General features: G+C 38.0%; 1 protein-coding gene across 4 annotated transcripts in view; it reads right to left on the bottom strand.

Annotated features, from left to right (window-relative positions):
- Positions 1-406, bottom strand: part of flna (filamin A, alpha (actin binding protein 280)) — a 67,807-nt gene extending 67,401 nt beyond the window's left edge. For all 4 annotated transcript variants that reach the window (XM_077511942.1, XM_077511944.1, XM_077511943.1 and 1 more), the window contains exon 1: positions 201-406. The gene's annotated coding sequence lies outside the window, so the exon portion shown is untranslated. The remainder of the gene's footprint in view (positions 1-200) is intronic.
- Between the last annotated feature and the right edge of the window lie 12,213 nt (positions 407-12,619).

Raw genomic sequence — 12,619 nt, 5'->3', positions numbered from 1 at the left:
CAAGGTCTGAAATCCACCGCGCACATGAGTCACCTGCACGCGTGCGTGAATCTCGTCAAAAAAATAAAAATAAAAATGTAGCCGAATGTTTACATGGGATTGCGTCACACGCTCAAAGCGACACACATCAAAATTGAACAAAACAATCTCGCACTTTATTTGACAAGCGTCTTTTCAAAAAAAAAAAAAAAACAACTTACATGAACTCTTGTAGGCTGTTTGTCTGTCTGTCTGTCTGTCTGTCTCCGCTGTCCTGCGTGGGTCCTTCCCACGCGAGCTTCCAAGCAGGACGGCAACGAACTTTTAAAGTTTACAGGCTCGTGCTGATGCAAACAGAAGAGAGAGAAAAAAAAAGAAAGTAGTCCCTGCGCTCTTTTTGCTGCCGGACTCTCTTGTGAGGACTCGTGCTTTAATTGGTGGACGAGTGGGAAGCATCAGAGGTGCTTGACTGCCCCGGCTCGCCTCTTCTTTCGGCGGTGACGTCACGACCGCGCCTAAAGGGTATGAAAGGTGTGACGTCACCGCCCCATGCGGCGCACGCACCTCGAGAATTCGACTTTGTGTGAGCGTGTGTATATTAATGTGAGACCCCCGATAACCCCCCCCCCGCCCCCGGCTGAGTACTCAAAAGGCAAGAATGTTCTGCTTGTGATTCATCAGCGGTTGGGAGGACGTAAGTCGAGGTGGGATGGAGAGAAGAAGAAGAAGAAGAAGAAGCAGATGAAAGTGGACAAAGAGAGGGGCAGAAATGCAGGGAATCAATCGATGACTCCCTGGAAACGCCATGAAAACTTCTACTTATAAACTCAATGTGTGTGTGCGTGTGTGCGGTATTAATTACAGCCAGATGTTTGCTGTTGGGCTTGTGAGCCAGGCGGTCAGTGACGTCATCCATGTGGAGTTCGTAGAAGTTACATTAGTAGATCTCACACGCAATTTTATATACATATATATATATATATATACATATATATATATATATATATATATATATATATATATATTGGCCTGATGTGGCTTTTGTCCAGGAAATAGTAATGACAAAAATAGCAAAAAAATCCATCTAATGCAGTGGTGTCCAAACTACGGCCTGGGGGCCATTTGCGGCCCGCCGTCCATTTTTTTAGTGGCCCGCGACATATGCTAAAAATGGCATTTGACTCAGTTCAAATCAAATAAAAACAAAAATGTTTGGAGATGGTCAAAGTAAGAAGGGAGGCTGTCGAAAAACACGGATGCTATTAAAGGTTATTTTAGTGAACGAAAACTAATGAAAAAAACTGAAATTCAAAAAACAATATTGTTAATGAAATAAAACAAATGAAAATGCTTTTTAAAAAAAAAAAGAAAACTAACTGAAACTACATTTTTAGGTTTACAAAATTAACTAAAATTATAGCAAAAATGTCCTTCGTTTTAGTCTTTGGTAATGAATTGAATGCATGAGCCTTTGGGGATGATTTTAAATGTGATTTTTAATAGATTTATATTGATATAAACCAGATTAATGACGTCGCGCCCATGGTGTTTTTTAAATGTTGCGCACAAGTAATACACATAAAAAAAAAAACTAAAACTAATACTGCAGCTAATAAACTAAAACTAAGCATTTATTAAAGAACTAAAACTTATTTTAAAAAAAAAACCTAATAGACGCACCCTGGAAAATAATCAAAACTAACTAAATAAAATAAAAAAAAACTCAAAACAAAATAAAAACTAAAGTGAAAAATTCCAAAACTATAATAACCCTACTGCCATATTATAAATAAATTGGTTTATATACTGTAGCATTTTTCTAAATATGCAAAAGCACAAATAAATTATTTGTACAATTTTTAAACTAAACACAATTTCTCTTCATAACATGATGTGGCCCTTGCGTCCTTCTGAGTGTTTGTATGTGGCCCTCAAATGAAAAAGTTTGGACACCCTTGACCTAATACAAACATGAGATGCATATAATTGCAGGTAAGGCTGCGTTCAGCGGTTTCATAATACTTGTATATCTGCTTTTCTTGAACAGATTGCACTATTCGAGCACTGCTGTGAATGACATAGTTGCTTTATTTACCCGAAAGCAGTTGTAGGACTCGGCCAGACCATTTAATCTGATATCAAACTTCCCACTGCATAGTAGCCACATCATCTCTGTGCTTCTCAAACAAAGGAAAACCTGGTACATAATAACAGCAACAACGTTATGCAGATTAAGATTAAAACACTGAATGGATGTTTAATGTATGTACTACAATTGTTGCATGTTTAGGTTAATATAATGACCAGCAATAGTCCACACACATGAAAACTCCATATTATTGCCTGACTAATATAAAGTCCCCATATTGTGACACAGCTCTCAATGTTTTGTTTTTTGTTTTTTTTAACCAATGAATCATCTTCCGTGGTTGTCGCAACGCAAAGTTAAAGTTTGACTGGCTTTTTGTCCACTAAAGGAAATGAATGCAACTTTCGTTAAACTTTTCAAAGTAAGATTTTAAAAGTAGTCATTCTGTGTTCATTCACTCATTCATTCATTCATTCATTCATTCATAGAGGTGCTGGAAAACTGTAGATATTTTTACAACATTCTTTCTTTGTCCGTAGCGCATTTAAAACGCCACAGCTTCAATTCACTCTGGTTGTTATGCTGCATTCGAGGACGCTCGGAAGTCGGAAATATCCGAGTTCAAACCAGGAAGCGCGTCCGGGAACGACCCCTTGAACTCGGAAATTCTACTTGCAAAGTCGGAAAACTAAAAGGACCCCGACTCCACCGGCGGACTACAATGTGACGTCACTCTGAATGGCAAAACACAATTTACTCGAGTATAAAACTAGATAGCTTTCTTCATTCAGAAATATTCGCCATAACTTCACGTAACGCAACGTAAGTGACAGTATTGCCGCTATATCACTGCATGAAATTATACGGTCAAATACTTAACTGTATGGAATAGTTATGAAATAAGATTAAAACAATAAATGAAGCAACATTGCAAAAAAAAGTAAGTTTCCTGGAGGTCAAATTGAGTTTTGAGGACCAAAATAAAAAAAAACAATTTATCACTATCCGCCATTTTGGTTGTTTACTTTCACCTCGAACGCTTTGACGTCAGAACTGGGAAGTTTCAACTCGGATATTTCCGTCTTCCGACCATCCTTGAATGCAGCAATAGTACAACCGCCAACAAATTTCCAGGCTGTGCAAGATATTTAGAAATGCTACAGGTGCTTATGATCGTTAAGCAAAGAAAACAAAACAACAACAACAAAAATCGTTCAAATGAAACGTAACAAAAATGGCTCTATGCTACTTGTGGTGTCTTACAGGAAGTCGCGCCCATAATTGTTTACACATCAGAGCCCTCAGGAATAAGGTGGATGGACAATCGGGATAACAACTTGAGCTTGGGGCAAGATCTCCTGACTGTTGCTAGGCAGACAAGCTAACCTCTGTGCTGCCTAGGTAGAATATATCCAGCATGATTGGGTAAGCCTTATACAGCATGTGGAGCAAATGTATACATTTTCTGTGATTACAAAGCCAAACCGTATTCGAGTGGTCATTGTTAATTGGTGAACTTTCAGGATTTTTGATCCGCTATGCACGAGGAGATTGGACGCAAAAAGGTTGCGATGAGACGGATAGCGACTGGAACACGGACAGGATCTGCTTTTAATAGTTTAGTAGTTAAAAATCAGAGAAGCGCCCGACTGAAAGCCTCAGAACTAAAGTCGTCTTTGTTTGCCAGTTAAGGAAACTAAAGAGGTTCAATGTTTGACTGGAAGTGATGGAGGTGATTGTTTAAAATGGTCGCTGGCCTCTTCGTCTTTCTGCCTCTTGTTCAGTTGCCTTGCGCACAAATATATGAAGCCGTACGTGTGCCAAATAATGAAGCGACGTCCTTCCCTGAGCTTATACACACATCAACTTATTTTAACAATTGCATGCACGCTTTGTACAAATGTAAAACAAAACAAAAACCAAAAAAATCACTTTTTTTTTTCTTGCTGTCTCAACTAATCCCCATATTTGTCTCCAAGTCAAAAGCACTCAACACACATAAACCTTGATCCCATATAACCAACTGGCGATGTGGAAAAATGTTACTCGTTAAAAGCAAAGCCCATTTTTAGACTTGTGAAATATAATGGAGCTTTATGGCCACTTAAAGCGGTGGAATTGCACAGAAACAGCAGTTTAAAAAAAAAAAAAAAGTACATTTGATCTCATTACTACCCATAAAAGTATCACTTTTTTTTTTCTTTGACATTTTTTGGTGAAAAAAAAACTTGAAAGATTCCCGTCACAGTGTCAACTGGACCAGCTGTTTTCTGCCCCAACAGCAGCCGATCGCATCATAACGTCTCCGCCAAAAACAAAGCAATTGTATCACTTTGAAATCGTGCTAGCACATAATGTCCTGAGAGGGTGTTTTCTTATGTCACATGCTCAAGTGGAATTACGGTAAACACGTAGGCAGCATTGGGACCTGTTTTGGGCTCTTTTTTTTTTGAGTTGGTTCTGACCACGTCATTTCAAAATAAGATATGGCCTACGGGCTAAGATGAAACGAGAAAACTGAAATCACATCACACCGATCATGTTCAGCCAATGGCTGCATTTGTAGTTGAAATACATGAGTTGTGAAACATAACTTTGCAACTAGACCAGTAATTTCTTTTAAAAAGTACAAAATGCTCTGAAATGCACCTGAATGATTTTTTTTTTTTTTTTGTAGACCCTTGTACCCCTTATTGTGTCATAAGGACTCTCTCTAATTTTAAATCGCTTCTGATTACTGTGGCAGATTCAATTGTTGTAAGCTTTGTACATTATTTGTGCTATTTTAAACTCACCTAAGTTATACAATTGGATTGTATTTTATGTCATAAATAGTGAATGTGTTGGTTCTGAATAATAATTCTTATTCTAAAATATAATGTGTTTACATTCTCCTTTTCGCATGTGATGTAGCTCATCGTTTGAATACGCTTTATGAGGTGTGGTTTCGTTGCAGAATTCCCCGCACCCTTTCCACGCAATTATTATTATTATTTTGACTGGTAAGTGGTCTCCGCACATGCGCAGCAAGCCCAAATCCATATAAAGCAAAACAAATTCAATACAGCCAATAGAATGCTACGAGACCAACATGCTAACAACACTAAAATACGAACCTCACACCTACTGTACATTCTTTAAGCTACTACCACAAGCACAGTATCATGTATGATGAAGTTTTAAGATGGTAAGACAGAGAGAGAGAGAGCAGTAATCACAGTGACTCACCACACTGAAGCCAATGATGATGTCTCCAACAGGCTGAGTCACAACAGCACAAGACGTCCGACCTCCTCTTTGGGTACTTTGTGCCTTTTTAATGTGGATTTTGGTCAGTGTGCATAACAGTAACAAGTCTGGTTCACTGTCCATGGGAGTGAGCTGTGAACAATTATTGGCATTTACAGTTAAACACCATCTATTTATGCTCTATTGTAGGATTTTTTTTATTTTTATTTTATTTTATTTTTTTATTTTTAAGTTGGTGACCAATAATTTAGGTAGTCTATGATCACATTTGTTGCTATTTGGTGTTAGTTGCTAAGCTGAATTTTTGAGGCGTAATTGTCAATGGTGAGTGATGGATTACATCATGGACCGATCACCTGTCAATCGCAGAACAATCGTGGACCCTGCGTTGAGAAAGATTTACAAAGACTGTACAAACGTCACCGAATCGCTGAAAAATGGAACAAACTATTGAAACTGGTTCCTTTGGTTACTTTAGTCAAGAGAGATCTGCCACACCACGCAGGAAAGGACAGGGAGAGGTGGCGGTTGCGCAATAACAATCACGTCAAATACAGTAGTAAAGGAAATTATTCACCAGTACTCGAGGATTGTGATAAATCAGGGGTGTCCAAACTTTTGCATTTGAGGGCCACATACAGAAAATCAGGACGACGCAAGGGCCACATAATGTTATGAAGAGAAATTGTGTTTAGTCCAAAAAATTGTACAAATAATTGATTTGTGCTTTTGTATATTTAGAAAAATGCTACAGTATATAAACCAATTTATTTGTAATATGGCAGTCGGGTTATTATAGTTTTGGAATTTTTCATTTTACTTTTTATTTCATTTTGAGTTTTTTCTTTTTTAATGTATTTAGTTTTAATTAGTTTTCAGGGTGGTTCTGTTAGTTTTTTTTCATTAGTTTTAGTTCTTTAATAAATGCTTAGTTTTAGTTTAATTAGTTTCAGTATTAGTTTTGATTTTTTATTTTTTTTTTAATGTGTAATACTTGTGCACAATATTTAAAAAAAAACACCATTGCCTTAATGTCATTATTCCGGTTATATCAAAAATAAATGTACTAAAAATCACATTTAAAATGAATTTGGTTTTATTTTAGTTAGTTTTGTAAACATAAAATGTAGTTTCAGTTCATTTTCTTTTTTTAAAAAGCATCTTCGTTTTTATTTTATTTTATAAACGAAATTGTTATTTTGAATTTTTGTTTTTTTCATTAGTTTTAGTTAACTAAAACAACCTTTAATAGCACCCGTGTTTTTCGACACCCTCCCTTCTTACTTTGACCGTCTCCAAACATTTTTGTATTTATTTTATTTGAACTGAGTCAAATGCCATTTTTAGCACATGTCGCGGGCCACTAAAAAATGGACGGCGGGCCGCAAATGGCCCCCGGCCTGTAGTTTGGACACCCCTGTCACTCAATAGTCAATATTCTGTCTTGAAAATAAAGTATATGTCCCTGCACAGCGTTAAACCAAATCAAGTTTTAGCAACAAGAAAAACAAAAACAAGCAAGCTTAAAACCTGTTTCCCATCAACCGTTGAAAACATATTTTCCGTATATCTTACAAGGCAGAGTATTCAAAACTGCCTCATCTTCTAGCAAGCAACGAAATCCCACATTATGCAGGTTCCTTTCAAAGATTAAATAAACACTTGACTCTTGTTTTGAGAAAAAAAAAAAAAAAAAAAAAGAGGCGAGTCTCTCTCGGGACATTTTCTTTCGTGACTCCTACACGGGCGTCTTTCCACTCCTTGGCCATATTAAGACAATCACACAGATTGGACAAGAAGATTGACAAATTTGGGGGGGGGGGCAGAAATCCGGACCTTTTCCCAGATGAATTGATGTTTGGACGACATGTGTCAAGTGCAATGAGCGAGTGTTGAAGCGTATGTGGCATGTGTATATCGACGTGTGCTTGTTTCCCCAATAACAGACGACAAACCGAATCTTTCCTGGCAAAATGTACACATACAAACATTGACATCAACATCTCTCTTGAATATAAACAGTAGTTCTTTCTTATGAAACGCTTGATGCCCCGCACCCACCTGTTAGCAAACAGATTAGAGAATAGCTCGGGAATGCTAGCTGGTACATTTAAACAGCGAGACGAGACGCCCTTCTCTATCTCCAAACACGTCCTTTTAAGGAAAGCTTTCCCTTCCTCTCTCTCTTGCCTGTCTTTCTTCCACTTTTACGCTGTTCATTTCGGACAACCCTCCAGCCCCAACTTAACCCTCACCACCGCCGCCCCCCCACAAAGCTCGCCCCGCCTCCCCCCGTGTGTGCGCGTGCGCGCGTTTTTTCTCGTCTTCGGCTCTTTTCCCCAAGCAAGCAAGCAAGCAGTATTGAAATTCCCTCTTGACCAGCCGTGCCCCCGTCGGGGTCTTGTTGAACTAAAAGGGAGAAGAGGATCTGTGAGAGACCAGTTGAGGACGAGGGCAAAGCCAACAAACGAGAGTTTGAATGTGATCCAGAGTGTGGAAAATGTCTTTGCGGTTCTGATGGTTTCTGGAGAGCAGACGTGTCCCAAACTACGGCCCGGGGGCCATTTGCGGCCCGCCGTCCATTTTTTTAGTGGCCCGCGACATGTGCTAAAAATGGCATTTGACTCAGTTCAAATAAAATAAAAAAAAACAACACATTTTTGGAGATGGTCAAAGTAAGAAGGGAGGCTGTCGAAAAACACAGGTGCTATTAAAGTTTATTTTAGTTAACTAACGAAAAAAAAAACTAAAATTCAAAACAACAATTTCGTTAATAAAATAAAATAAAATAGAAGATGCTTTTTAAAAAAAGAAAATGAACTGAAACTACATTTTATGTTTACAAAACTAACTAACTATAAAACCAAATTAATTTTAAATGTGATTTTTAGTACATTTATTTTGATATAAACCGGAATAATGACGTTGAGCCCATGGTGTTTTTTTTTAAATATTGCGCACAAGTATTACACATAAAAAAAATTAATTAATTAATAATAAAAAAACTAAAACTAATACTGAAACTAACTAAAGTAAAACTAAGCATTTATTAAAGAACTAAAACTAATTTAAAAAACTAACAGAACCACCCTGAAAACTAATTAAAACTAACAAAAAAAAAAACTAAACAAAAAAATCTCAAAACAAAATAAAAACTAAAATGAAAAATTCCAAAACTATTAATATCCCTACTGCCATATTACAAATAAATTGGTTTATATACTGTAGCATTTTTCTACATATGCAAAAGCTAGGACTAAACACAATTTCTGTTCATAACATGATGTGGCCCTTGCGTCCTTCCAATTTTCTGTATGTGGCCCTCAAATGCAAAAGTTTGGACACCCGTGCTGTTGTTTAGTTATGAGTCTGGATCCTAGGGAGGAACATACGCCATGAAATTCACTTGAGAGCTAATAGTGACGACAAGGCACACGAAGACAAGAGAGATGAGCTCCAGTAGTTTTGCCCTTTTAAGGGGGCGGAGGGATGCGGACGGCAGCCATGAATGACTGAGCTCCCTCGCATTTGGACCCCAAACCCCCCCCCCCTTCCATTTTGCCTCCTGTGAATCTTTCTTTCTTGTTCTAATTCTTCCACAATTCATTTCGTCGTGTTAATCTGTGCAGTGAAAACATGTTGAAAAATAGTGTGCGGATCAGACACAATGACATCATCATGACCCCACTGGATCACTGACTATTCATTTATGAGTGATTGATGTGCACACGTGATGACAAACAGGTACGCGTGCCTCAAACAAACATAGCGCACCCGCGTGACTCAAGCGCCGCGTTTGAGTCGTGCGTGTCGCAGCGTCTGGTTGCGTTTCCGGACGACCTTTGTGTTGTCGTATGCGAGCGTGTGTGATCAAATGAAAGGTGACACCGGATCTCTCGTCTTGCATCTGGATCCACTGGAAGCTCGTATGAAGGGGGGAAGCGTAATGACCTCATGCAAGATTAACAGAAGCATGCAGTGAAAATGTCTGGATGTGATGAACTGTCTGGTGTGTGCGAGGGCGTGCGTGTCTCTCGCTCTCTGTTTGTTCAAGCAACCCTGACAGCATAGAAACGAGTAAACTCGATGTGTAAAGTGTTAAACATTTCAGTATTTGTTGGCCTTCTGCAAAGAATTTCTATCTTCATTTATTCCACTCTGGATTGACTGGCACTGTTGTGCTACTCATCACACTTATTGGGCCACTAACTTCTATTGTTTGGTAGGAGTGCGTCGATATATCGACATCGCGATAAATCGTGATACTTTGCCTCCCGATACGTCTGCGCAAGTATCGCAATATTTTTGTGAATATACAGCCACTATAAGGGCTCCATTGTTCATTACTTATGGAGCAATTACTTGGCGGGCCACTAGGGGGAGCGCCTCATAAGAGTGGCGGGGAAATGGACGGAAGTGTTCAGGCGAAGAAGACTCATGAGCTTGTATGTATATTATATTTATTATTTATTTATATTTTTACATATATTTATTTATATTATTTTATTATTATCGTTATTATATGAATTATTGTTTTTAATTTTTGTTATTTATTAATTATTTTTATTCATTTTTATTATTATTTTATTATTTTTTATTTTATCATTTATTTTATTTATTATTATTGTTATTATTATTATTACTATATTTTATTTTATTGTTTATATTTGTTTTATGGTGGATTTATTATCTGAGCAATATACCGATAATCGTCATATCGTGAGATAATCGTTATTGTCAGCCTTGTATCGCATATCGTATTGTATCGTGAGGTTAGCCAGAGGTTCCCACCCCTATAATGTTTGGAATTCACTTTGCGAATGCGCTACCACATACTAATGACAATATGACAAGGTCCTTAAAAACAAAATTAATGCGTTGGTGTGGAGAAAAACAGTCTTTCGTATGCTTTTCTTCTCAAGCTGGTTAATATGCATGTGCTGTATTTGACAGTGCCCAAGCACAGCCTCGGCTTCTGTTCTGCATGATCGGCAGCATGGGAGTGTACTGGCTTGTTCTTGTTATTGAAAGGAACTCGTGCATTCGCTCAAAATCAACCGTGCTGGTTCCAGCTATTTTAAAACATGTTTGGCTTTTTGTTTTGTTTTAAATGTTCTTCATTGAAACAAAGTACAAATAGATGAGAATCAACCATGCATTTCAACAGGTCACTTGTTTATGAGTGACTATTTTAGTTGAGTTTTGTGTCCTCTTCTATTCTTGACTATGGAACTGTAGGCTTTTTTTTTTTTTAAACATCTATTCCAACTGGCTGACTGAACGCTGAATCAAAGAGAAAGGGAGGAAACCCTTAACATTTAATAAAATAAAATAAAAAAATACCTGCGTTGAGATATACATTCACTGCAACAAAAAAAAGGCATCAAGATAAAGTACATTCTTGTCAAAAACATTTTTTTTCCTCACACATTACCTATATTGCCATAACTCCTGTTCTTTTCCGTCTGACTGCGTGCACTCGCGCAGGGTTCAGCAGGAAGAGGATGATGACATCATATGATCTCATGACTAAAGCAGTTGAGGCCAGCGCAGACCTGCAGAGACACAACCTGCAAAGTGGGAGACATGGACACACATTGTGGGGGGGGGGGCAAAAACACATGCTGGCTAATGTTTTTCGTGTACCCTGCTGGAGATTTTGTGACTTTGTAATTACATCCGGCATTGATTGTAGCTCTACTTCGTTTTGGTTTGACGTTGTCGAGAGCGACACTTTCACTTGATGTCACGACATTGGCGGAAGGTCAGAGCGGCATCCTGTCAAATTTGATGTCATCTCACTTAGATTAAGGATTAGAGTTATCATATTCATTTCATTGCCTTTTGTGAAATATATACTCAACATAAATATAAACACAACACTTTGTGCACAATATTTGAGAGAAATGATGATATTGTGGATGTGGAAGAAGTTTTAGATCTTGAGTTCATCTCATAAAAATGGGAGCAAAAACTAGTGTTGCATTTATATTTTTGTTGAGTACAATAATTCTATCTATCTATCTATCTATCTATCTATCTATCTATCTATCTATCTATCTATCTATCTATCTATCTATCTATCTATCTATCTATCTGTCTGTCTGTCTGTCTGTCTGTCTATCTACCTATCTATCTGTCTGTCTGTCTGTCTGTCTGTCTGTCTATCTGTCTGTCTGTCTGTCTGTCTGTCTGTCTATCTGTCTGTCTGTCTGTCTGTCTGTCTATCTGTCTGTGTGTCTGTCTGTCTGTCTGTCTGTCTGTCTGTCTGTCTATCTGTCTGTCTGTGTGTCTGTCTGTCTGTCTGTCTGTCTGTCTGTCTATCTATCTATCTATCTATCTATCTATCTATCTGTCTGTCTGTCTGTCTGTCTATCTATCTATCTGTCTGTGTGTCTGTCTGTCTGTCTGTCTATCTATCTATCTATCTATCTATCTATCTATCTGTCTGTGTGTCTGTGTGTCTGTCTGTCTGTCTGTCTATCTATCTGTCTGTGTGTCTGTCTGTCTGTCTGTCTGTCTTTCTATCTATCTGTCTGTCTGTCTGTCTGTCTATCTATCTATCTGTGTCAGGTTTAAACACCATCTATGACATTTTTAAACTGCACAAATGAGGAGACAGACATTAAAATGAGAAAACAAGGCCTTTACTTGTACAAGGAGAGATGAGCGAGAGATGTGTGCTCGTCACAATCCTCTAGCCCACTCTGACAAACATTCACATTTCTTATCTATTTCATGGAGTTCGCTAACAAATGGTCACAAAGGGAGGTGGAGACATAGCAGCGGTGTGGCATCACAAAATAAACACAGGACACATCCTCTAACCATAAAACTTTTTTACGACCACTAATCCCTGAAGGCTGTCCATTTGTCCTGATGCGAAGTTCTTCATTCCCACATTCCAGATGTCCTTGACGTCCTTAGGTTGAATACACATACAGCAACCCAAACTGATAGTGAAATACTGAGTACATGCTTTAAAATTAACTCTGCAATAAAAGAGAAAATATGGAATAATATATACATAATAATCCTAACAATCTGTCCGTCTGTCTGTCTGTCTGTCTGTCTATCTATCTATCTATCTGTCTGTCTGTCTGTCTGTATGTCTGTCTGTCTGTCTATCTATCTATCTGTCTGTGTGTCTGTCTGTCTGTCTATCTATCTATCTATCTGTCTGTCTGTCTGTCTGTCTGTCTGTCTGTCTGTCTGTCTGTCTATCTATCTATCTATCTATCTATCTATCTATCTATCTATCTATCTATCTATCAGTCCATCCATCCATCTATTTATCCATCT

Source organism: Festucalex cinctus, chromosome 2, assembly GCF_051991245.1.
Source record: "Festucalex cinctus isolate MCC-2025b chromosome 2, RoL_Fcin_1.0, whole genome shotgun sequence".
NCBI lineage: Eukaryota > Metazoa > Chordata > Actinopteri > Syngnathiformes > Syngnathidae > Festucalex > Festucalex cinctus.
The sequence above is the reverse complement of the archived record's forward strand: the minus strand, read 5'-3'. Positions and strand labels throughout refer to the sequence as shown.